This window comes from Hirundo rustica, chromosome Z, assembly GCF_015227805.2.
Source record: "Hirundo rustica isolate bHirRus1 chromosome Z, bHirRus1.pri.v3, whole genome shotgun sequence".
NCBI classification, from domain to species: Eukaryota; Metazoa; Chordata; class Aves; order Passeriformes; family Hirundinidae; genus Hirundo; species Hirundo rustica.
The window spans coordinates 13,164,097-13,191,172 of record NC_053488.1 but is presented as its reverse complement, the minus strand read 5'-3'; the positions used below and the strand labels follow the sequence as shown (position 1 = coordinate 13,191,172).

The 27,076-nt window shown below is 41.9% G+C and overlaps 1 long non-coding RNA gene across 1 annotated transcript; it reads left to right on the top strand.

Annotated features, from left to right (window-relative positions):
- Nucleotides 1–19,168: 19,168 nt before the first annotated feature.
- On the top strand, nt 19,169–19,774 carry LOC120765920 (uncharacterized). The gene is made up of 2 exons (XR_005704528.1): nt 19,169–19,395; nt 19,478–19,774. It is a non-coding gene; the product is annotated as an uncharacterized LOC120765920 (long non-coding RNA).
- Nucleotides 19,775–27,076: the final 7,302 nt, after the last annotated feature.

The following is a 27,076-nucleotide window of genomic DNA, read 5'->3' as shown; positions in this document are numbered from 1 at the left end:
TATGCAGTTTTATTTCTTTTCCTTGCTGCTGTCTCTGTAGGAGTCACTTGTGAATAAGCATAGGCAGTTGCTCTTGGACTCTTCCATGAGCAACACCCATTCAGAAGCTGTAGCTGAAAGGCAGCTGTATCTCTGCTTTAGGGTAAATAGTGTGGCAAGGTGCCTTTAAGTTCTGTTTTGAGTGACATGAAAGGCAGATGTAAAAATGAAGCTGTGATGATACACATTAAACCCTGCATAAGGATGTGGCCAGTGCATCATCCTGCAGTGGTGAGCAGCTCAGTGGTGATGTCCTATTCTGTCAGTCTTTTTCCCCAGGTGGTTGTCAGCAACAACACTTCAGTCTGCCAGTGTCTCAAATAGACACGTTTCTGTGCTCTGCTGTCCATGCCACCACAGCACATGCAGCAACAAGGAAGTGTGTCTCAGTTCAAAAACCGGTTGCTCACACTTTGAACCACAGCTGAGGAGCATATTTGGTTGAAGGAGTTGAGCAATATGAATCCCTGTGCCTGGGAGTAGGGAGGAAAGTATTTTAACTGCTCACAGTAGTAACCAGATAAAGGGCAGACTCTGCACCTTGTAACATTGCTCAGTGTATCAATGTGGTAAGGAAAGCCTGGAACTTGTTAGGACAGGAAGATGAGAAGGAAGGAGGAAGTAATTGTCTCTTTCCTCATAGTCCAAGTGCAGACTGTGGAGCTGTTTGTTGACAACCAAAGAGGGAAGGTGAAGGATGCTGCAGGTTTCCCTTTAGATCATTCTGAATCGTGAATGTCCAGTGGGTAAAGCATCCTGCAGAAGGCAGTTGTGGCTATTTTCTCTTTAGAATCGTTATTCCTTGGTCTAAAATACGGGAGCAGCCTGACCAGGGTGGAGCACCAGTAAATGCTCAAAGGGTTCCACAGCCTCCCTTGCATTATTCTGCATTTGGAGACAAGGAAAGGACAAGACTTAGCTCACACTTATCATAGATGCTTGTTCCTGAGACATATGTTCCTAAATCTCTGAGGCCAAAGGAGCTGGGGATCCCTTACACGTGGGTGAAACTATTTGAATGCTATCCATGATATTGTGCAGGAGGCAGTGATATTCACACTGGCACCATTGAAGGCTCAGTATTACCTTGTTCCTTAGCAGGACACACTGTAGGTGCCCACCTCCCAGAAAGTACTCTAGTAGACACCAGGCTACAAAAACTTTCATCTGAAGCTATACACGAAGGACGTAAGCTCTTGAGACGCTGTGTGTTCGTGACACCAGTGCTCATTCCATCCACTGACCACTTCTATATGTTCTTTTGCTTCTCCTCCTGGGAAATGTGTATGCAAATTGTTCAGGGAGTCAAGTCACCCAATGCAGAGATTCTCCATGAGCCAGGCACCTTGAACTAAGATCTGCATTCATTATGGGCTTTAAACAGTTATCTGCTTGGATAGTCAGGAAATTTCATTCAAAATAGACCTAAAGTAGATTAGCTAAACCACATTAAAACCTTTTGTTCATGTGCTTGTTCAGGATTCATGGTATTCTCATTTAGCCTTATTTGCTTACGTACTCAAATAAAGTAAATCAAATTAGGCTTAATACTGAAAAAGAATGCCCACTGTTTGCATAGGGAGTTATGCAGCTCTAATACCTAAATAAATTCCCATATGTAGCTGACACATGCAAACTAGTCTGAAAATTTTTGCACAGAAAAGATGGCAAATAATTTCCTGTATATTCTAGAACTTGTACAAAATCTGAACAACTTCTCTCACTCCTAGCATCTTTTCTAAACTGAGATCAGCGGCCAACACTGCTCTAGTACAGGTCAGGTTCCCAGTAAGAGCTACAGCTGCCTATCCACAGGAATCCCAAAACCAGGAGAGGCAGAGTGAGAAAAGGCTTTTCAAGCCCACATGGTTCTCAGTGTTGCTTCGATACTCTCCCCTGTGCAAGGCACAACATGCTTTCTGCCGTTCACACCGTACCGTGCCATTCTTCTGCTAACAACCCTCTGCTGGGCCATATTCCCACAGATCAGTCACTGTCCCTGCTGCCTGAGGGAAGAACAAGCTTGACAAAAGAAAACAGGCGAAAACAGGTTGATAAAATTAAGCTGTCGAGCAGGGTCCGTGATCTGTAGCAACTGGCAATGTTGTCTACATGTTTATGTGTAGGGGTGACTCAAATTTTTTCTTATTATTGGTGCATCAGGCATGTTCTATCTGAAACAACTATATTTTTGTATAAACTTACTATACATGTAGCCTTTCTACATTGAATCTTTACTCCAGTTGGACTGGCTGTATTCTTAGAACTTGTATTAAAAATTCATGAAAACTTTTGTCAAAATTTTACCAGTCAGATACTTTTTTCTGTTGTGAATAGCTGTCACTGAAATATTGTTTCAGTGGTTAATTCGAACTCTTTCTGGCTCATTTTAAATTCTTGCTCAAATGTTTGTAATTTCATAGTCTGACAGTGAGCAGAACCTAATCTCTATCAGTGGAGAGATAATGTAATTGGGCTTTTCCTATCTCAGAGTCCGGATGAATAACACTGAGAAGCCCAAAGCAGAGGTATGTCCCAGAGTGTAGAGAAGCCAACATATGAGCTGCTGCCGTGAGCTGCAAAACAAGAACGTTTGGGGCTACATTCAAAGAGGCATCTAATTCTCAAATTATATATTTAAAATACCTTCATCAACCACCACTCAAACCTGAAAGTGCCTAATTCCGTAACTACTTACATGTTTATGGTTTTGGAACTGATGGAACCCAAGTGGACTTTGCATCTCCCTCAAGGTGCATGTAAAATTCATCTTCACAGATTTATTGGACTTTGCTCTACCTGAGTGTCTTAGAGTTGTGATGGTATTGCCAGAGGTCACCTGAAGGAGATCAAGGTCTAGATTATATCTTATATATATAAGTGCAGTGTCTAGAAACAAACCCTAAACTGTGTTCCATTTCTTGTGATTGATCATGCAGGCTTTTCTCTGGCAGGAGAGTTCATGGTTCCAGAGGGTTGAGTCCCAACACTCACATGCCAAGGGTGAGACCCAATACTTACCAGCTAAGCTGAGAGCCTCTCTTTAGGAATTCAGAGTGCAAGGTGCATTTGAACTTATACTCATCCAGAAATGCTGAGGTTTGGGGGTTTTTTTCTTTAAATAGTCTTTCACAGAATCACAGATTTATCAGGGTTGGAAGGGACTTCAGGAGATCATCCAGTTCAAACCCCTATGACAAGGCAGTGTCACCAAGAGAGGTGACACAAGAACACATCCGGGTAGGTTTTGAATTCTCCAGCAAAGAAGACCCCATGACTTCCCTGGGCAGCCTGCTCCAGTGTCACCCTCAATGTAAAGTAGCTTTCTTCATGTTGAGGTGGAACTTCTGGTGTTTTGGTTCATGGCAATTGCTTCTTGTCCTGTCACTGGGCACCACCAAAGAGAGTCTGGCACCATCCTCTTGGCACTTGCCTTTGAGATATTTATGTGCATTTATAGTCTTAGATGTATGTGCTTCTCAGTCCTCTTGCTTCCAAACAGTCCCAGCTCCCTCAGTCTCATAGAGAGAGAAGCTGCAGACTCCTCATCATCTTTGTGGTCCTTTACTGGACCCTCTCCAGTAGCTCGTCTGGTACTGAGGATCCCAGAACCGGGCTCTCCAGATGTGACCATACGAGGGCCAAGTAGGGGCAGGATCACCTCCCTTGACCTGCTGGTCACACACATCCAGATCCACCCCAGGATCCCACAGGGCCTCCTGGCCACAGGGACACACAACCAGATCACTGTCAACTTGTCACCAACCAGGACTCCCAGGTCCTCCACAGAGTGCCCTTTAGTGGGGCAGCCCCAGCCTGAGCTGCTATTTGGGATTATTTCTCCCCAGGTACAGGACCCTGCTCTTGCTGTTATTGAAGCTCCTTAGGGTTCTCTCCACTCAACTCTCCAGCCTATCCAGGTCCCACTCAATGGTCCTGTACGATAAAACACCCAATCTTTCATGATTGAATTGTGGTGATCCTGCATGGTGCTAGCTCAGGCAGTAAGCACTTCTGAAACTGGTGACAAGGTTTTGAGTGTCACAATTACTAAGAAATGAGGCTGAATTAGGGTAAACCACAAACAGCAACACAGTCTGTCCCACCTTCTTCAAGATATTACTTTTAATGTAATGGAAGGTTAATTATCAGCATATTTTGAAGTGAATTCTATGCCTGTGTCAGTCCTTGCTGATATAGGTATCACTTAGTAACAGTAGCAGACATCTACTTTCAGGTTGGAAAAAAAATAAATCATAACACACTTGCTCAGTTCTTTAAAGATTTATTTTTCAACCTATATAAGGAAACTGGCATTCTTCAATAAAATTAAAATATTCAATCCTATAAATCCTGTTTACAGCAGCATTATTTGTAGGATATTTATTGCCCACACTGATGGTAGGCAGCAGATGCCTACTTTTTTCTTACTGACACACCCCGGGGTGGGGGGGGGGGTTAAAAAAAAAAAAAAAAAAAAAAAAAAAAAAAGCCAAACTGACAAAACCTACAAAGCACAAAGAAAAACCCCAGATATTTAAATGAGTCTATAACACACTGATGTGTCTCTTCACTGAGGTTGTAATTTCATGTGTTAACTAGAATTGTAAATACATCAGTGTATCTATACCCCCTGTTCAGTGCTGAGTATTTAGGTCATTTTGTCATTCTCTTCTGCTAATTGTTTTGTGATTCACAGACTTTGAAGTAGCGTATTTTCTCTCTTATTGTACAAGCTGGAAGAGTGCCCAAAGCATATTAGCTCATCAGCCAGCCATTTGTACCTGCTGCTCACTGTCTGCTACTGCTAAATATATGCTAATGGTGCTATCTGAGCCTTGGGATGAATTTGTAAATTGTGCTCATGGCAGGGAAATGAATTCTACTTACAAAGGTGACAAAAAAGCAGCTGCTTTTAGATGAGATGATTCACCACATTATATATTACACTAGGGTAATAAATTATATTTTCAGTCTTGAATTCATTTTTGGAAATGTGATTTTAGGGCAACTGTAGTGGGTGAGAAACCTTTTAAAATCTTGGAGGGTGGAATAAAGAGAGCATAATAGGTTTTTTTTTAAATGAACTGATGTTTAAATACATATGAATCTGTTACAATGTGAGTTTTTTAGAGGTCTTTTCACATCTTGTGTTGTAATTTAAAAACTGCAGACTTTGAATACTTTATAAGGGTTTTTTCCCTTCTTTATGTTACTTTTCAACAGGAGTGCACAATGTTCAGCATGTCTGAATTACTTACATAGAAGATATATCAAAACCAGAGGAATAATATGAGAGCAAATCAAGCAAATTTGAAATTCCAATGTGCTGTAAAATAATGCAGCCTCTGTTAAATATGTTTGGTATGAAAGAAAAAATTAGGCCAACTGTAAGTACAGCTGGAGTTGGAATTGTTTTAACATTTTTGAAAGATTATTAAGACATGTAAACAACTGTCTGAAAACTTGGGTTCTGCATTTGACAAAGATGCAGTGAAATAGAGGTGGGGATAATTTTGGAAAGCACTGCAGTTCCTCTTTATTGTTTTTGTAGTGCCAGGACAGGCCATGCCAACACCCTTCCAAAGTGCCTTTTCATGCCCTATCCTATCCCCTCAAACTAAAACAGGATCAGAAGAGGTGAAGAGAATCAGCCAGACACACAGCTCTAGTTCTTGAACCCTGTTCACATGAAGCATCCTAAACATGCTGGATCAGTCAAACTGATCAGACAGTCTGAGAAAAAACAAAGTCTTAATAATTTCTGAATAAGTCATAGAATTTCTTTCATATGCTAAACCACTGAAAACAGGAACTTTTGAATTTGTCCTTGCTAAAGATGAAACAACATGAATTTATTTGTAATAATATTTATATTTATTATTTAATATTTTAAAATATTTATATTTGGCCACAGTAAAATACTTATGACAAAGCAGTGGTCAAAAATATGTGCAGGAAGTCTGACTGAGAAATACATAAAACATCTAAAGAAGTAGACTCAGGACATCAGGTATTTCAGCCCCACAAATATCCCTGACCATTAGAGCACCACAGTGGCAGTAATCATTTTAACCCACAGTCATTCTGGCAATAGGAGCTGTGCTTAACCTCTTATATACAGCACTGAAATTCACCATATGGCTTTTCACAGAATCACAGAATCACAGAAAATCTTAAGCTGGAAGGAACCCACAAGGATCATCAAGTCCAACTCCTGGCCCTGCACAGGACACCCCAAGGGTCACACCATGTGCCTGAGAGCATTGTCTGAACACTTCTTGAACTCTGTCAGGTTTGGTGCTGTGACCCCTGCCCTGGGGGGCCTGTTCCAGTGCCCAGCCACCCTCTGGGTGAAGAACATTTTCCTAATATCCAACCTAAACCTCCCCTGACACAGCTTCAGGCCATTCCCTCAGGTCCTGTCCCTGGTCACCACAGAGCTGAGATCAGTGCCTGCCCCAGCTCTTCCCTTCACAAGGAAGTTGTGACTGCAGTGAGGTCTCCCCTCAGTCTGCTCTTCTCCAGGTTGAACAGACCAAATGACCTCAGCTGCTCCTACAACCCAGCAGCTTTAAAAAAACCCTAAGCTCTCCCAGCCCCTGCACATACATCATGGCTGGAAAACGACTCTGAAATGCTTTGAGTTCTTTGTGAATGTATTGCTATTAGAGAGTGATTATGGAAACCTAAATATCTCCAGAGACAGCACCTCACAGCTGTGTAACCCTGTAGCCCTGCAATGCAGTGCTGCCTTCCAGAAAGGACCCATGAACTCCATAGAGGCTTTCCAAGGCTTCAGGACTGAGATTCCTTGGGTTTGCTGTCTGAATACCTCTTGGCTTGCCTGCCGCTCCATTTTGCTTTGTTTAGCCCCTCCAGTTACCAGGGTACCTACGGCTAATTCCCTCTACTTGTGTTTATCCTTGCGTGGTGCAATCATGGTTTTATATAGCTGGCAGTAGCAAGCAGTGGTGCTGTGTTAAATGAGATGTTTAAGACTCTGACACACCATATAGAACAACAAATAGAGGTGTGCTATGACAGCAGAGGATTTGAGAAGTGGAGATACAGAGTGCTTATGGGAATGGAGCAGTAAGAGATGGGCCACAGGCCTGGCACTGGAGACTCATCAGTTCTTCATTTTAGAAATATGGATCCTGATCTGGACTAATCTAATTTTACAGCTAACAAATGAAACAAGGAAATAATATCTAACATACATAAATAATACTATATGTAGTAAATACATTTGTAAAATGAAGCTATAGACCAGGAAAGCAAAAGAAAGGTATAAAACTGCTTTGGAAAAATATTTAAAAAAAAAAACAAAAACCTTGTCACAAGTGCATATTGGGGAAGGAAGAAGAATCCAACGCACATTCCTCACAGTGAGTGACTTCAAGGGGCTAAGATTGACGCTGTTATCCACTCTAGTTGGTATAGATTTCCTGAAGGTCCAGAGGAGGGTGGAAGGGTGAGCATATGTCCAAGGAAAGGAGGAGAAAATATTAAATATATGCATGACAATTTTATTATTGCTATGATTGAAAGTTTTCCTATGCAGAAGTTCTCTAACTGCATTCCCAGTCTCCCTTCTCCTGCAATAATAACATCTACATTCTTGATTTTTAGATTAATTAATAATTCTTGAAGTAGAACATTAAGATTTTTGTTGCAGTAACAACAAATTCTTGGCTATTTATACATGTGTCATGCTTTCTCTTAGTCCATAAAGAAGATTTTGAGCATAATGGTGAATTATTTCCTGCACAGAAGGCAAAGAAAACTTAATTGGCAACTTGGGGTGCCTAAGACAAGGTAGGCCAGCGCTCTGAGCTCATTGTCCAGTACTGACACTGACTACACTGGAGCTGGTACCCTTTAGAATTGACTTGCCAGGTTGTCGTGGTGCCTTGTCGCTTCGCACAGACCACAGGCTAGCTCAGGGGCACTGCGGCTGGCGTTCTGTGGGTCGGGGCAGCAAGGCACGCAAGCCACCTCCTCCCCGTGGGTGCTTGGTTCCCCCGCAGGCGACAGGACTGAAGATGTGTTCACGACTATGGCGGCAGGAAGAAGTCGACTCTCGAGAGCAGTGCAAACAGATGGTTTATTTAGGGAGCACAAAACGGAGGTCTACCTCGGAGGGCGACTGCTCTCAAAGAGCCCCGAGCAGAGCTGTGCGAGAACTTTTAACCGGGGGAGGGTTCAGGGGAGGCGACAACGGGTCAGCCAATGGGAAAATGAGGGGGTGTAACCGGGGGTGTTGACCATAAGATGGGGGTCCAATCCCAAGAGGGAGGGAGGAGATTGCTCGGGCACCCACCATTCACTCGACGCCCTTCCTGGATCTTTCCAGAAACCAGGGAAGGGCCCCGAAGTGACGGACAGGGCGCCCAAGGGGAGAGAGAGGGGATTGACAACCGGGGTAGAGGGGGTAGGGATGATTGGCATTTAACGAAGGGTTATATAACAATAACAGGGTTGAAACCATCGAGGGAGAACCGGGGGGTACAAGGAACAAACCAAATTACAGAAAACTTTAAAACATACATGAAACTCATTACTAATTCAACAAATCTTGAAAACACGCCGCTACACCAGGTCATATTTTAAATTTCTAAATTCTTTTGAAGACACTTTTTCCTGAAGAAACAAGATGTTTCCAGTCAAGAGCCTTGCTGGCAAGCCACAGCTGTTGCCTGCTTTGAGTGAGCCCCCCCCTCTTGCTGAGTCCTGCCTGTCCCATTTCTGGCCCTGCTCTGTGTCTCTGGTCTATCTGGGTTATCCCTAACGCTGACCATCAACCCTGGCCCCTATTGGAGTAAAAGCCATAGGAGAAAAGGACAAATCTAACTTCAATCATTTCAGTAAGAAAGCAGACATGATAATAACCATGTCAATCCCTGTCTGTGGGAATGGGAGGGCAGAGATTTGACTGCCATGGGAGACACCTGTCGTTGATCTCCGAAGGCAATGTGTTTTGTTTTTCCCTGCCTCAAGAGCTGTTACCCACAAGAGTATCTCAAGGTAGAAAATACAACTTTCTTACCAGTAAAGGCACTATGTTGAAGTCATGTTAGGGTCACCCAAAGGAAATTTTGACCATGTATGAAAGATTTGCACCTCCATTTCTGGAAATTATGTGTTTATATGTTAAACTGAGATTAACTGTGAAAAACACTGCTGTGGAGCCATAAGCATCAGAGGACCAGGGAAGAGCTTGAAACGTCAAGGAACAGTGGAAAAATCCTTACCATTTTGGTAGAAGGAGATGGATGTGGAAAGAGAGGATTTAATTACAGATACCATCTGACGGTAGTTTTACCAGGAAATAACTGTATATTTATATTTTTAAAGGCAGGTTTCCAGCCTAATAATACTACTCTTGCTGTCTGCTGAGACTTGCTGTGCCTGTGGGAGTCCCACACACCGAGCAACTCGTCATAAAGGAGGAACTCTGCTACCATGCAGAACTGAGAGCTTTACTCAAACAGATAAGCTTGGATTGCTTGTAGGCACATGGAAATGAGCATGCAGAGATGTTAGCAGGCACAGAATAAGGTTGCAACGGAGTAAGCCTTTATTTTATACTGCTTTTTCTGTTGCCTGAAATATCAGGACCATGATTTCAAGTTACAAACGCCTGTGTAGTTACACACACATCCATACATTCACATTCATGCTCTGTACTTCGAAAGGTAAGTGTTTCATGCAAAACAAACTCTTGTGCATAGTAATTATCACCAGAAGATGCACACTATTCTACCTACTGACTGGTCACAATTAAATGTCCTGCAGCATATCCACTGCACAAATTTTCTATTTGGCTCTCTTCAAGTACACACAGTTTAAATCCTGTACTGATTTACAGTTTCCTAGATTCAGAAGTTAATTACACCAATGTATATGTTGCCATATCTTGTATGCACAGTGCTTTGAGAAAGTATCAGAATTAATAGCAGTATCTTCAGAGTCTGCTCTGAGTGTAGTGGGTTTTGATGTATTTCTCAAAAAAATTCCATTTGCCTTGGGATTTGATGCAAAGGGCTAGAATACAGACGGTCTAGCCTGAAACTTGTAATCTGCATCTATATTGATGCAGATTTTCTCTCTTCATTTTAGGTGCCACATCCAGGCACCTCTTGAACACTTCCAGAGATGGTGAGCCTACCTGGATTGGAGGGCAGTTCACCTTGGTCCAGAGCACACAAGAGCAGCATAAGAGAGACCCCTTCCAGGGTCTCCACAGTTGAAACTGTTCTCTGCTGCCAGCAGCTTCTGGAGTCTGTGAAGGACGCATGCTCACAGTTTACAGGGTACATTCTTTTTAAAAATAATAGAAAATTTTGACATGTTAAAGTTCAAAGATTGATGGTGGTAGTATCTGGCTACAAAAATATACTCAAAGCAATATGTAGGCAAGTTCTAATCACCAATAAATGGTCCTGATAATAATTCAGCAAACATGAATTGCAATTCTTACCCAATAGGCATCCCTTTGGGGAAGAAGACAGGTTCACCCTGTTAACAGATCGCAGAAGTTATGATGGAGTTTTCTTTTACTTCTTCCCATTTTTAACTTATTTTTATACTGGTTTTGCATTTAAGGAGAGCTTGAGTGACTCGTTATGCATCATCTTCACTGGTGGTTGCACTTGGGAAATGGGTAATCCCATTCAGGGGGTAGCATCTGCATTTCCCCCTATAATTTCTGTACTGACTTTTGCTAGAATGTAAATAATACTTCCATATTTTCTCTAATTTTAACCCCAGTCATTTTCCCACACCTCCTCTGATGCAATTTAAAGACATTTACTCTTATCCTTTCACTTGAGACATGGCAGAAGAGACTGACCCCCACCTGGCTATAACCTCCTTTCAGGCAGTTGTAGAGAGTGATAAGGTCTCCACTGAGCCTCCTGTTCTCCACACTAAAGAACCCAAACCACCTCTGCAACTCCTTACAAGACTTACTTTCTAGACCCTTCCCCAGCTCCGCTGCCCTTCTCTGCACTCACTCCACACCTCAGTGTCTTTCTTGCACTGAGGGCCCAGACCTGGACACAGCGCTCGAGGTGTGGCCTCACCAGTGCCCAGCACAGGGGGACAATCCCTGCCCTGCTCCTGCTGGCCACACCATTGCTGATCCAGGCCAGGATGCCATTGCCCTTCTTGGCCCCTGGGCACACCCTGGCTCACGTTCAGCTGCTGGCACCAGCACCCCCAGGTCCTTTCCAGCCACTCTGTCCCAGCCTGTGGCACTGCCTGGGGCTGCTGTGACCCAAGGGCAGGACCCGGCCCTGGGCCGTGTTGAACCTCACACCATCGGCCTCAGCCCGTGGATCCAGCCTGGGCAGATCCCTCTGCAGAGCCTGCCTGCCCTCCAGCAGAGCAACACTCCGACCACCCATTCTGGTGTCATCTGAAAGTGAGGGTGCACCCAACCCCCTTGTCCAGATCGTTGATGACAGTAATAAACAGGACTGGCCCCAGCACTGAGCCCCTGGGGATCACCTCTAGTGGCTGGCTTCAAACTGGATTTATTTACACTGATCACCATAAAATCTCTTCTCTTATGGCTGATGTGAGTGTATTTTTTATTTCTTACTGAAACAGCAACCCTCCAAATTAACCTTTATTTAGGGCCTACTAGTGATTTCTCTATGTGGACAGGTAAGTAATCCCTGAATTTAAATTAGTGTTTTAAACAAGAGACACAAAAATGGTCTTCTGTCCTTTTTGTAAACCTAATTCAAGAAAGCTGGGGCGAATGGATGTATTCCATGTATTCCACGTATTTCCACTAGATTTGAAAGACCCATCCCATATCATAATTTTGAGTCCCTAATGCAGTGTCATGATGGTCTAAAATAATAAGAAAGTCAGTGTTCATAAATGTAGCAACTAACACTAGGAAGAAAGGAAACTGAACAACAACTTGTAAGGTTTGGGATATGAAAAACTTTTTCAGCCGCTTCTTCAGGACCATAGCGGGGATAGTTTCATACCCAGAAGTGCATGTTTTTCTCCAGTTGCATTACTTTGATAATTTTTTTCAGCTCTTCCCTCCTTGTATCTCAAAGTGGTTTTACACCTTGTTCATTTTTTGAAAGATTATTACCCAAAAGGTGTATATCAGTAAGAAGATTTTGTCTTTCTGTTAGGTGTAAAAGTATTTGAATCTCAGCTAAAGCAGAACAGAATTTGAACAGAATTTGTTCTGAAGCACAAGACAGGGAGCTGCCACCACATGATAATACCAAGTAAATCACAGAATCTAAGAGTAGCCTGAATTGGAAGGTCCCCCCACAGATCATTGAAGTTAAACCCCTGCCCTGGCACAGGGCAACGCCAAGAATCACACCATGCGCCTGATAGCATTGTCCAAGTCTTATGTGGGATATAGTGCTGTATTGAAAAGTTGATATGCTATTCCATAAAGATATATGGGAATAGGAAAATGTTATGTTGAAAACAGATTATGCCTTACCATTCCACTTCATTGCTTTTCTGAGCTAGCCTGGCTTTGAATTCATAAAGGTTTGTACTAGCCGGGTGTCTCAGTGGATAACAAGGAGATGAGGGTTCAACAGTGACCTGTTGCACATATGCACAAGCAGGTTCTCTTTCAAAACAGTACATTTCCAGGGCCAAATGTACATATGAGGTATGTGTTCTTGGGCTGAAGACAGTTATAAAGATTGGGATGGTTCTTCAACAATGCAGAAATCTCAGGCTCTGCTCAAGGAGCCTCATTTTGCTCTCCTGTGAGTCACTATAAGAAGGGGGCAAATCTGCTCCTAGGGAGGGAACTGAGCTTGAGGTTTATATGAACTGACTCCAGTGCCAGCAGAGTAGCTATGAATTAGCACTATAACTGAATGACAATTTGCAGCTGTGATGGGTCATCCCACGAGCTTTGCATTGCACAGACCCTGTTACTCAATCATTGTTGAAACTGTAATAGGCTTTTTAATATATAAACCTTATACATAAGGTTGGTGTTTGGAGCAAGAGAGGGAGGGTATGTTGCAGGCTGAACCCCAGTGCTCTCTACCTCCTTACCAGTGTATGAAAACAGTCAGACATTTAATTGCTGGTTAACTAAGTGAAATGTAAAAAATTTTTATACTTCTACCAAGAATATGTACTTGCAGTATTTTTCCTTTCAATACAAGTGTTTCTTGGAAGTACCCGTTGTTGCTGTAAATAGAACAAATACACCAAGACAACCAGCAGACTAAGGCAAAGCCTAAGTATGTGATTACAGCTTTTACTGTGAACTTTGCTGACAAATAAAATGTGTACTTTTTGTGACTAAATAAAAAAGGAAAATGTGAGGTCTTCACCAGTATTGAAGTCAATGTACTGGGAACATTTTAATGGAACTTGAATCTTGCAGGGACTAGCAAATATTCTGTAAAAGCTGACCAGTTTCCTGCATTAATAGACTGGCTGCTGTCCAAACTGAGGCTCCTCTGTGAAAATAAACACTGTTTTAAAGAGATTACTCAGCAAATCCTTAATTTTTAAGAATTAAATTTTAATAATTAAATAAACAGTGTAACCAAGAAACATCTTCCCAAATATTTGCAGTGTTCATGTTACGATAGCAGACGAGAGTGTATGAGGGAAAATTACGTTCACAGACTGGGTTCCTGAATGTACAGTTATTTCAGCAGGAATTTATATTTTGTGTGTTGGCTATTAAGGGGCCTCTAACTTTTTTTCCCTAATAAAGGGAAAATCTTGAAGAGATGTGTTGTTTATGAAGCACGGATTTGACTTTGTATCCTAGACTGAGAATTTATGCATTATTTGGAAAGTGATTGCACAAGGGTGGAGGAGGAAAGCAAGGAAAGAAAAGGGACAAAAAGAGATTCAGAGGCAGATATTATTCAAAACCACAGTCAAGGACACAGAGATAGTAGGTTAGATATTAACAGGCTGCTGGATAACTTTATTGCTCCAAAATGCCTGTTAAGAAATCACATTTTATTCTTGCCAGCAGTTACTTACTTCCCACAAAGAACATTTTCCTGAAACTTTCCCTTACTTTATAATCACTGAAATAAGAAGAAATTAAAATAAAGAAGTAGGAACCTTCCCTTGTTGAGGTAGCTGTCAATATATCCAAAACCAAAAAGTTCAATGCTCAGGAACTGAGAATCTGAAGTTGAATTTTTCAGATTAAATTTACCTAGCCAATACCTCAATCTGAAATCTTCTTGAATTTTTCACACTTTAAATCTCTAATAATGTGTTAAAGAATCACTTCAAATTAGAAGTGCAGAAAGATCATAATGTTTGGCTGTATTGTGAGTTAAAAAAAAGTGCTAGAGGCAATAATTTTGTATAAAGAGAGATACATTTCTGTACATCTTACATTAGGCAATCTCTTGTTTTTTCCCTCATTAGCAAAGCCCTATTTTGCTACATAGATGAAATTATTGCCTGTCCAACACATAGCTGTGTCGTTTCAAGTAAATCTTCCTCTTAAATCTGAAAGATAATTGCAAACACATTCATGTTAGATTTTAAAACCTGCTATTTGTTCTAAAAGTCATATTGCCAGGGCTAAAGTTATTACTAGAAAACTGGATACTTTGGCATGTATTTGTAAGAGACATTACTAAATCAAAACAGCTCTGGCCAAATTTGAACACTACATTAAATGACTTCTTGATGTGCTCAAGCTGGCACAAGAAGGAATTCTTTTGGCTGGTTCCAGCATTAGCTGGGGGGAATGAAAACTGTATGCCAAGGCAATAATATCTGTCCTTGCAGTCAAGGATGCTCTCTTAAGTCTTCTTTCCCTGCTCCTTTCCCCAGGTAAAGCTGCCAAATACCGCAGAGAGCACATCAGGTTACAGTGATCTTTCCACAAAGGGAATGAGCTGATAAATGCTATGAGCTGAATGTGTTGTTGTGGGTAAGGCAAGTTACCATGCAGGTGGAAAGGCAGCTGTGGGGTGCCAAGGCATGCAGTTGTGAAGAAAGCAGCCCAGCTGGGCCCCGCACAGGAAAGTAGTAGGTCAGTGACAATCTGGTTCCAAAGCAGGCAGGCTGGAGTCAAGCAGATCTGCAGGTCAGAATGGAGTCTGCCCATCTTACAGGAACTGCTGGTCAAAACGGTGCCAGAAAGGCAATTTTTCCCTGCTGATATCAGCATTCTTCTCCCCATGGGGAGCAGCAGCTGGAATGGGACACAGGATGGGACAGCCAGGTCTGGGGGCAGCACAGTCCTGAAGAGGCGGCTGGTGGGTGCCTTTTGCACATCTGCTCACACAACTGAGCTTCCAAATAATTCACAGACTTGGTTTAGAGCTGACCTGTTTAAAGAGAAGCAAGATGTGACTGCATGACCTGCACAAACAAGTGCTAGCACAGTTTCTTTTCTCTTTTGCATAAAAGTATAACTAGGAAGAACAAATAATTTCTTCCCCCAGTTTCTTACTTTTAGCAATCAATAAGGGAAATGGACATGCAGTATAAGACAAACCACAGTTTTTTAGCTCCAAAACATGCTCCAACAAAAGCCTGATACACAGGGATGGATTTGGATCCCAGGATATGTCCCAAAGAAATAAAAGCTAAATACAATTTTTCTGTATGTTATCCCCAATGCCTTGCACAATAGCTCTAGAAAACATGACATGCTAAGTGCCAAACTTTGCCAATCAGTACTTCACTCCAGGTCACATCCATATAAATGAGGTACAAAAAGCATTTAACCATGCCTATCCTACCTGAATGCCAAGAACAATATACCCTTGCCTAAATGGGGTATATGAATCCCTTTAAAAGATTAGAAGACTCCAGTCATTCAAAAACATTAAATTCCTTGAAATATTCCCTATTGATGTAGAACAGAGAATACACCGGAAATCAATTCTCTCACAAATGTGTATTGTTTGGAAGGACAGAACTCTGAGTCCAGGAACATGGTTTACTGATGCACTTGGCAGTTCTGCATTAGTGGCTGGACTCGGTGATCTTAAGAGTGATCTCAATGATCTTCCCAAAGTAAATTATTCTATTCTCTTCTAATTATTTTCACCACAAGTCTCTCAAAACAGCTCTAATGTGCTGAGAACATCCATGGCCAGAGACATGGAAAATATCAACGGGGCCTTGACACTAACACTTCTGCAAGAGATGAGTGATGGAAGAACTGAGGAAGCCCAGTAAATTGGAGGGAGTTTGTTTATTTCCAGGCTTGGAATAAATTGGAGCTTTTCATCTTCAGGAGTAACTGGCCACTGGCAATAGGTATAAAGCCAATGAGTCAAGAGTGCCCTAGGATCAAATCTCACATGCAAGTGCGATCTAATTAAAACAGCTCACCAGACCCAATGTGCATCAGATTGTTCCTACTGAGCAAGAATAAAGGTAGTATTTCCTTGGCTCTTCTTCATTGTCTTCAAAACTAATTAAATCCTGCTTATGGTAGACAAACCCACTCAGCTGAGCAAACAGCTATCCCAGCCCCTCTGAAACCACTAAAATCTTTCTGGCTGGCAAGCCTAGCTAACGTAACATCTGGTACGAAAAAGAATCCGTCACATAAGCAGAGATGAGGCATGTCACTGCTCAGAGACAGATGGGATCCATTTCCCCACAGACTGTGAAAGCCCTTTTTCAACAGTATTTGATTGAGATCACTTAACTGACAATGCATCAGACAAGATAAATGGTGGCCTATCAGCTGTCTCGCACTTCATCCCTGCTGCCAGCTCAGCAGGTCAAGCTGCAGCAGGACCGCTCTAAGGAAAAAGGGCACATGTGGACCCATGCATCCAGCTTGCAGAGCTGTGGAGCAGTGTGTCACTAGACTGCAGGACTGCTGTCTCCCCCTACATCCAGACACAGAGCAGGATGCTGCTGACTCAGGGATCCACAAGGAGCTTTGCATGGCTTAGCTGGTGTTTGTATTCTAAAGCTCTCTGCAACTGTTTTGCCCACACAGCAAGGCAGCAATTAATAACAATAGTAAAAATGATGAGCCATTAATCCATCCTGTTCCTGCATTCCACAATGTGGAACAGGAGAAAGAACCTGGGAGAGCATGGTCACAGACATGCAGTTGGCTTGGCAAGGGCCCCGGTGTGCACCAAGGCGATCCCAGTGATGGGGAGGGTCAGTGGGTAATGACACTGCTCCCACAGTATACCAAATTAGTCAAAGATCAAAGAAAGCCCCGATGTTCCATCTAATTCATACTCATTTAAAGAATGTTTCTATGTGGTTTTGGAAATTAATGCAATGAGCTGAGTTTTGAGGAAAGACATTGTAAAATGGCTCTTTTAAAGGACTTTATTGGTCAGGTTTTTGTAATAGCACCCAGAAGAGTTATTAAATACAGAACTAAGTACAGATGATTCAAAAAGAAGTTTGGCCAGTGATCAATAAAGACTATCAGTTAACATTAAACAAAGGTTGATTTATGTAATTGTTAACATGGCTTGTGCAATGCTCCAAACAAATGAATAGAAGTCAGAATGCAGCTGCCTTTTAAATCCATGCCCCAGATAGGAGGCAGACACAGGGGATTTTGTGATTTGATCATGCAGAATAATAACCAGCTTTTGGCAATTGGATGATATGTTGTTGATTATGTGTACTATGTATTTGTTGAATGTTTGAAGTGTCCAGGCAGGGAAGAGTTTCCATGTAATTTTTATGTATTGAATTGGTATCGGAGAAAATACTTAAGAGAAACAAGACCAGCAAAGAGCACAAACAGAAAATCATCCTGTTGATGAATCTGGGCTTTGCATTTCAGAGCAGATTAAAAGTGTTTCTGCTCTATCAATTGAGAGTCTACAGAGGGAGATTTTAAAAGATGTGGAACACAGATTTGTTTCCCTGGAGCCACCTTTATCATGCAAAAAGTCTGCAAGCACATTTAGTGGGTAACATCAGAAACAATACCCCATTATATAAACCCAGATGTGCAGTGCAGTGGCACCTTTTCCAAGGCAGCACTGTTCATCTTGGATAATCCAGTGCTACACACGAGTATCTCTGAAGATTTGATTGCTCTTTGTGGCTACTCCAAGGTACAACAGCTGCCAAAAGCACCCAGGAAGGCTGCTGCACAGAGGCCCCTGTAGAATCTACACATGCAGGCATACTCCACTCTGGAAAAGGATGCCATATGAGGAGGGAGAGTGGGACAAGGGAGGGTTCTTGTGTGTCGTACACCACTGCCACTGCAGCATCTCCATAGCAGCCGTGGGGTGGTGCATGGCTGCCTGAAACCAAAGCTGGAAATCTGGGCAGAAAAAGGTGAGACAATGCTTGAGCACTAAATGAAATACAGAAGGAATTGGGGCATCTCCAAGGAGTTTCTCTCAATTGATGTAAAGAATTAGGATATTGCATATCTTCACTTTGAATTATGTGCTAATTACAGTGAACAATGTCCACAGCAATAGGCTGCCAGGTGAAGTAATACAGATGCAAGAACGAGTGTGCTTTGAATCACACCTCCTAAGCGCAATCTGATAAGAGATTCAGAGAAATCTGGGTTTCAGATTACTTTTGGTTCCTGAGATGGGGTTTGTTCTCTTCACAGTAGCTTGTATGAGGCTGTGCTTTGGATTTGTGCTGAAAAGAGTGATGATAACACAGAGAGATGTTTTAGTCACTGCTGTGCAGTGCTCAGCTCTTGCAAGGCCTTTTCTGCTCCTCACCGTGTCCCACCAGCGAGGAGTCTGGAGGGGTTACAAGGAGCTGGGAGGGGACACAGCCAGGGCAGCTGCCCACAGGTGACTGCAGGGGTGTGCCATTCCCTGCGGTGGCATGCTCAGCATACAGAGCTGGAGCGAGGAGGAAGGAATGGGTGAGAAGTTCAGAGTGGTGGTGTTTGTTTCCCCAAGTCACCATCGTGAATGTTGGAGCCCTGCTGTCCCGGGGGTGACTGGGAAGCAGTGAATTAAAAGCGCAGCTTTTATTTTCCCTGTTAAACTGATTGACTTTTACTCTTCCTGTCCTCTCACCCATCCCCCTTGTGGGAGGAGTGAGCAAGTGCCTGGGTGGGGCTGAGTTGCAGCTGGGGTTCTACCATGACATCTTTCACGGGGACTGCTTTAGAAGGGGAGAAAACAGGGTAAGGCTTTATGACACTTATTACCTGTCAAAATGTAATTGAGATTGTATCACAAGGCTGAAATTCTACAGTGGATTAATCCAAAGGATTTCAGGCAGAAGGGAGATAAGTCACGCTGTGTTGAAGCCCCACATGGAAACTCATTATTTTGGAAGACTAGAGCTTGACACCATCTCCGGCTGAGCAGCTGCTTATGAAGAATTGTACTCCTTCCCAGCCACATGTGTAATACTAACAAGGTATCTATTCTTTAATCTGGCATTGGCTTCCCATTTTGATTTCCCTTCTTTCCACATTTAAGTGGAATTTTCCTTCCAACAGGAAATCAGCAGAAAACCTCTCAGCAGCTGGAAAAAACAATAAAAAGGAGGACTCAAAAATTTGAATGTATGGAAGAATAAACTCTCCTTGTATCTGTTAACAGAAACTGACCTTGCAGTAGTCTTCACATCTTGTTTCTGCAACTTAGGTAGGACACGAACAGTACAACAACAGCCATACAAAATATGTAAATTCTAGTTCAGAAAAGGGTCTCACGTTTTGTTGAATGACTCTGTTTTGAGCTGGATAAAAGCCAAAAGATTCAGTTTTTCTTCTGAATAAAATTCCAAAGCATTTTCCAGGCTGTTTGGTTTCAATATAACATACTTTTCTGAAGGCTATTCCAAAACACAATGAAAATATTACATTTTTTCCATTTTTAAAAAGTTCCTGCAAACACTGTTCTCTTCATAAACCATTGGGTTTCAATTGTAAATTTCAGAGTTATGTTATTCCACGGAGTCGCTCCAGCAAGCTATAAGCAGATCTTCTACCTCTCTTCTGATTGCTCCAGGTTACCCCAAAATGTAGCTCTCTACATTGAAAGGGGGGGGGGGGGGGGGTGTATTAATTCTTTAAATCATTTTAGTGTCTTAGAAGGGTCTTTTCTTAGTAAAGTCTCAGCATAGTATATTTGAATATTCTGGATGGCTGAAATAGAAACACACAATTTGTATTTCTGCCACACCAAGAAGCTGCTGCCTTGACAGCCCCAGATGCAGGAAGATGAAAACTGCCATTGAATGCTCCCAGCTGGGCTCAGCACATCCAGTCTCCAACCAGAAATAAAGGAGCAAATTCCCACAGCAGCTGCAAGAGCCCCATGAGGTGCAGAGGCTTTGAGACACTCTCCATGCCACAGCAGGCAGCAGTTCCATAGACACTGAGGTGTGATGCTGAGCAGTGTGCAGCTGGTAGGAATTATTTAAGGGCAATTTAGTGAAACAGGCTAATGATTCACATGAATTCACTCACTGTGGTTGGTGTAGCTGGAGGGCCAGAACACGGTTTTCCCTGCTGGAGTGGAAATCCCAGGACAGCAACCAGCTAAAAGAGGATGGTGCTTTACAAAGGGTTCCCATCAGAGGGCTCACAGGGGCAAGCAGAGATACTTGAGCAGGCAGGTTTGACAGGACTGGCACCCGTGATGGTAATACCTGTTGCTAGTACAATGTTGACAGATTTCTGTTTTCCAGTGTGGTTAGATCAGTGGGTGTTTCATCATTCACACCTTTGACATTTAACTTGTGTTGACGGAAGAATAGAGAATAACTTAATTCCTGGAAGTATTTCAAAACAATAAAACAGCTGTCCATAAAACCAAAGTAGGTGTATTCCACTTCTAATCAAAATGTGCCTTGCCTTTAGATAGGGAAATGCTCTAAATGACTAAAGAGCACAAGTCCTGCTGTCCCTGGCAGCCTGGCCAGCTGAGGCAAGAGCAGCTGATTGCTGGATGCAAAGTTTTGTTAGCAGAACATCTCTCCACGTTACAATGGTAAGCATGTAATCTACTTAGAGATTTCACTGATCTCATTCAGGATTTTAGATGGGCTGGGCTGTAGGAAGATTATGACCCAGCAAAGTGTTTGCTTTAGCCTGTGTGATGGATTGCATGTTCCTGTGAGGTAATCCAGTTAGAGTAAAATCCAGCTGGCTCAAATCTTTCCCTACTAATTAATTCAGTTAATGTGTAAACAAGTAAGGTGAGATGGAGTAATGCTAGAAAGAAAAAAGGGGTTCAACACCAGTGATTAGCTAAATAACACTCACCCGGTGACAGGTTTTATTCTGTTTGCAGAACTCACTTGCTTTTACAAAATTGCCTAAGCAGTAAATAAATGTATTTCCTGAGAACTTGGACTTTGGCAGGAAAGGGCACCATCTTGTAAATGGGACAAAATTAGTCAGTTTTTAGTGTTTGCTCCCAGATAGCAGACAAGCTGTGGTGGCTGGCAGGAAGCCCAGGAGCCAGTTGCATTTTCACTCTGTGTGGTTGGGTTTGCCCACCTCTAGGAAGTCTCATAGGAACGTTGCACTGTGGCCCATACCTTCATGCTGTTGTTTGGTCCTGAGTGATTTCCTGTTTCCTCCATTAGGCTCCAAATCAAAGGTAAGAACCATTTCACATTATTATTTGTCCTGAAGAAAGAGCAATGCTGAGAAGAAACGAAATTTAAAAAATATAAGGTCTTAATGTTTGGTTTGCAAGCCCACCTCTTTTCAAACCTGTGTTCACTATGTCAGACAAACAATTCCAAAATGCATCATGCTGAGCTGGAAGATACCTGAAATTACTGCACTGAAATGACTGAGAGTAACACTGTACCTGAAATTCCAGCACTCCTCCAGGCTTAGGTGTTTGCTCCAAGATTCATTTGTAATGCTGTTGTTGCCAAAGAAACAAGAACTCTTCTGAGGTAGAGCAGAACTATTTTTTTATGTGGAGAGATTTGCTCCTAAGCAGTGCATGGATTGGCAACCAGACCGAGCCTTAGAAAAGTTTGCTCCTCCAATGAAGATTTCTGTAGAAGATAAAAGGAATTCTTCTGGCATTCTTATTCTTGAGGTTATTGAATCTTTTCCCTTTGAAAGGAAACAATTTAAAAAATCAAATTAAATATACATCAATATATTATACATTAGACAGAGGACTCAAAGAAGTTCTAAGTAAGTTTGACAATGATGCATAATTGGAGGGCAAAGATCTCAACAATGGGAGGAATTTGCCATGACCAGCCACATGAAGTTCAACAGAGAAAAGTGCCAGATTCTGCACCTGGGCTGGGGCAGCCCTGCATGTACAGACAGCCTGGGGAATGAGAGGCTGGGGAGCAGTGCCATGGAAGGGGCCCTGGGGTCCTGGTCCGTGGCAAGTTGAAGACGAGCCAGCGGTGCCCTGGCAGCCAGGAGGGCCAAGCGTGTCCTGGGGGCAGCAGGGACAGCCTGGGCAGCCGGGCAAGGGAGGGGATTGTCCCCTCTGCTCTGCACTGGGGCGGCCTCACCTCCAGGGCTGGGGACAGATCTGGGTGCCACAGTGTAAAACAGATATTTTAACTACTAGAGAGAGTCAAAAGTAGGGAAACAAAGACGGAGAAGGGCCTTGAGGGGAAGTCATATGAGGAGCAGCTGAGGTCACTTGGTCTGTGGATCCCGCAGAAGAGGCAACTGAAGAGAGACCTCACTGCAGTTACAACCTCCTTGGGAGCGGAAGAGGAGGGGCAGGCACTGATCTCTGCTCTGTGTGACTGGTGACAGAAGCCAGGGAAATGGCCTGAAGTTGTGTCAGGGGACATTTAGATTGGATATTAGGAAAAGGTTCTTCATCCAGAAGGTTTTTGGGCACTGGAACAGCCCCACAGGGCAGTGGTCACAGCACCAAGCCTGACAGAATTCAAGAAGTGTTTGAACAATGCTCTCAGGCACAGGGCATGACTCTTGGGGTGTTCTGTGTAGTGCCAGGACTCAATGATCCTTGAGGGTTCCTTCCAACTCAGCATACTCCACAATTCTAGGACATTTTATTGAATGAGAAATAAGGACAGCACAGTCAGTTGCTACACTTAGTTGAGAACTTGATGTCTTCAACCAAGTAGCCTCAGTCCTTATTTAGTCACTTCTCCTACTGACTTCGAAAACCAGAATTGTACAGTCCCTCTCCTGCAGATACTGTCTTTAGAAGCAAAATACTAGCATGTGAGCCAGGTCCCTGATACTGTTATGCAGGTCTCCTGGATCTGCTGACCCTTCATGGACCCTTTATCAGGAATCTGGCTGAATTCGCTGGGGGAAGGAAGAGAGAGATGCTGTCTGGGACTAGTATAACCTTACATGCAGCTTGTGTGATCCACAGAATCTTAGAGGCTTCCAGGAAATATGAGCTTTATCATGAAGCAGAAGATATAAGAACTGGCCAATATGCAAGTCCTCTAGAGGATATAAATCTTCTAGTAATTGTTTTTGAGAAGTGTACTTTAAAAATGTTCATCTTTATTATGCCAACTACATTATGGATCACAAAATGATGCAGCACAGCTACATGATAAGGGGTTAATGTGGTTTGATTAGCATGAATCCAAAATATACTTTTCAGGGTAATAGATACTAAGAAAGCATTTGCTGAAGGTAAGGTAACCCAAACCACATAATTTCTCTCTTACAGACTCCACATTCATTGCCATTTCCAAAAAATGGGCAAACGAACAAAACCTTATTTTATACTAATGTTTGACTTGAAATAAGAAGAGCTGGTCCCACATTGTGCCTTGCAAAGAACATTTAGCAATCCCTAATCTTCTCAAATTTATGTAAGTCCTTATTCAAAAATATATTCAAGAAAACATGAAGTTTACCACAGAAGAACATGTTAGAATAAAAAGAAATCTTCTGTAGTCTGATCATTTTAGTTGAGGAAGAATCACTAACTGTTTCCTTTCTATTAATCTGTGAAACAAAAATGTTTTCTTTTTAAAGGATTTTTTAAGTTCCAAGAAATATCCTTTTTGCTTTAAATCTAGAAACACCCTTTAACACCAAAGCAGTGCACAAGTCAAACTCTCACTCTAAATCAAGGAATTGCAAAGGGAAGAGACCCCTATATGAGTTCAGGTGATCAGCTCTTGCTGGCAAAGGAAGGACTTGTTCCCAGGGTGCAGCAACACGAGGTCTTATGCTATTAATACCTCTAATATACCTAATAACTTTTTTTTTCCTTGTAAATTAAGTTGTTCTGTCTTCTGGAGCTTAGATTCAATGAGGATTGAGATTACTGCATCCAGCTGGTTAAACTTCCTACCCCTGCTGTTACTGGTCCAGCCCCTCTGAATCCACCTTCACCTCCATCACAGCTCCTGGCACAGCCCTACTGTTCTGTGCAGAACAAATTATGCAGCTGCAGCGCCACTGCCAGCTCAACACCTCAGGTTTAACCTGCCAAACTCCAAACCTGGCAGCGGAAAGAAAACAGCTGTGATTAAAATCAAGCCATCACTTTCCTCATCCTGCCTCGCGTTCCTCCTTAAATTGTCTCTGCACCAAAGATGACAAAATACCCGTGTGTATTAGCTGGCATGCATAATCTGTCCAATTCATTTTGCAGTCTGATTCTGTCCACCGACAGGACCAGAACGACGATAGAACCATGATGTATGCCAGACCTGCACTGACTCCACCTAGCCACGACGGTGTCACAGTGACGTGTGCGTTAGCTCCTGTTAGCAGCGTGTGCACCTGGGGCAGAAGGGGCGTGTTTCCTCTGGACACGTGTCAACACCTGTCACCACAGCTCCACTGCCTTGGTTACCCACAAAAATGGGCTCAAACTTGAACGGGCCATAAATCATATCTATTGCCTATTTTGCCTTGTGCTCTTCCAACTTTTGGACAAATTCACTTCACGTGATCTCAGAGGAGGAAAAAAGGCCTTCAGCTCTTTATTATGGGCTTGTATGGAGCAGTGCACAAGGTTGGAGCATCGCAGCACTGCTGCACTATGAGCAAAGAGGGATTAATTAATGGGCTCGGAACACGACCGTGAACAAAACAGCAGTGTGGTTTTGGAAACACTGTCAACAAGGAGAAAAACACAAATAATCAACAAAACCTTATCCTGCTGTGAGACATTTATTCACATCGCAAAAATACCAGGGCCTTGAATTCATTATAAAAAATGCTTCCCCTTGCCAAGCTGAGAAGGCTGTCTTTTCAATTTAATCATGTCTGAGTGAGGGAGACAGAGGTCTTCAGTGGTCCCATCACTCTCCTTTATGGTTTATGTTATAAGGAGAGATGGAGGGAGAGCCAAATATAGCTGCGAGGATTGTCCCAAGATCTATAGTCTCCAGACGCTAGTTGAGAAAGACTGTAACAGCACAGCCAGCATCATAAGACTTTACATATAACTACATTTTTTCTGTTTTCTTAATTTGCATGTTGTTCAATCAATTCCCCACTAAGAATTTTAGCAAGGGAATACAGGATGTCCTAATGGTAAATATATAAGTTGTGAATGCAACCAAAAATAAAGATCATATTTTATTAAAATACAGATAAAATAAGTTTGACATTCAAATTTTACAGCCCTCAATCATAGTTTTTTTATACAAGAAGCAATGAAATAAGTACCTATAAAGACTCTGAACTAGAAACTTCCCTTGTAATTATTCCTTTTTATTGGAAATAGGTTTGCTAGAAAAAGTATTAAATACCAGAAAGAATGAAAAGCTGGGACCCAAGAAGCCTGAAATTAGTAAATTTCTGCTACATAGCAACTAAATCTATAAGGTAACTTTGCCAAGATATAGTCTACAGTGATATTACTGCTTTGTCCAATAATATGTTTCTAACACCTTCAGAGTGAGAAGTGTGCTATTTACCTCCAAAGTTATTTATTACACACCACAAAAATTCTTAGTGTTATGGAAAATATTTGCAGACTTTCATTTATTACAATAGCAAATAAAACTTTTCAAGATTCAGCACAACTGAGTTACTCCAATATGAATATGAGAAAAAGTTATTTATAGAGCTTCACAGATTTAAAAGACTTCAAAAGAATGTTTGGAGTTCAAGAAGTAAGAAAGAAGAGAAAAAAGATTAAAATTAGAATATATTATTAACTATAAGAATTCTATCATTTATAAAAATGACCTTACAAAAAATTAAAAGATCAATCTAAAATGCAGCAAAACTAAAATCAAAGTCATATTACTGGTTCATAATTAAGGAAAGAACTGGCATACTCAGTAGATTCACATTCAGTCAGGCATTACCTGCGTGCTATGTCACTTCCCTGTAATAACAGCCTCATCACTCTCTACACCAGTTAATTACATAAAGACCCTCCCATCTTTCATAATGTTTTTTACAGAAGAAGCCAAGTCTAAAGATAGACTTGGCTATCTTTAAATATCAAAAGATAAGCTTTTTTTTTTATACCATTTTTATTTTCTTTCCTAGCTCTGGGTATGGTTTGACCTATCACATCAATTATATGGTCATTTTTATTATTGACGGAACAATTAACTCCTTGTTTGCCTCCTCAACCATTTTACTAAACCTTCATGAATAATAGCTGTTAAGCAAAAAATAAGAGATCATGTGTGTGACTAACTTGGCTGAAAATATCCATATAATAAACTTACTGACAGTACTAAAAGTTTTAAGTAATAGCAGAGCTGGCTTGAGATCCAAAACTAAAAAATTAGTCATAGATTTATAAAAATACACCAACACCCTTAGGGAAAACACAGAAAAAGCACATGATTTTTATTTAAAAGATTTTCTATCCCTGCCCTTTTCCTATACAAGACTACATTGTTTTTAGTGTCAGAATTAGTCTTTCTAGTTCCTGTAGCTTGTATTTTTTCCTGAGTAACATTTGTTATCTTCCTCGTGACCATCTTTTCTGGACCTGGCAGCTCCTGTTCTTTTGTGTCAATCATTCCTGTGTGCAGTGTAACCACAACAGTTCTTCAGTTTCTGACCTTCTGCTATGACCTGAGGGACAGCCTCAAGTCAGCTTCAGTCCCACAGCTATTAATTTGTTAAAACATGTATTCGCATGTTAAAGCCTTCAAAATTTTCTGGATATGTTACTGG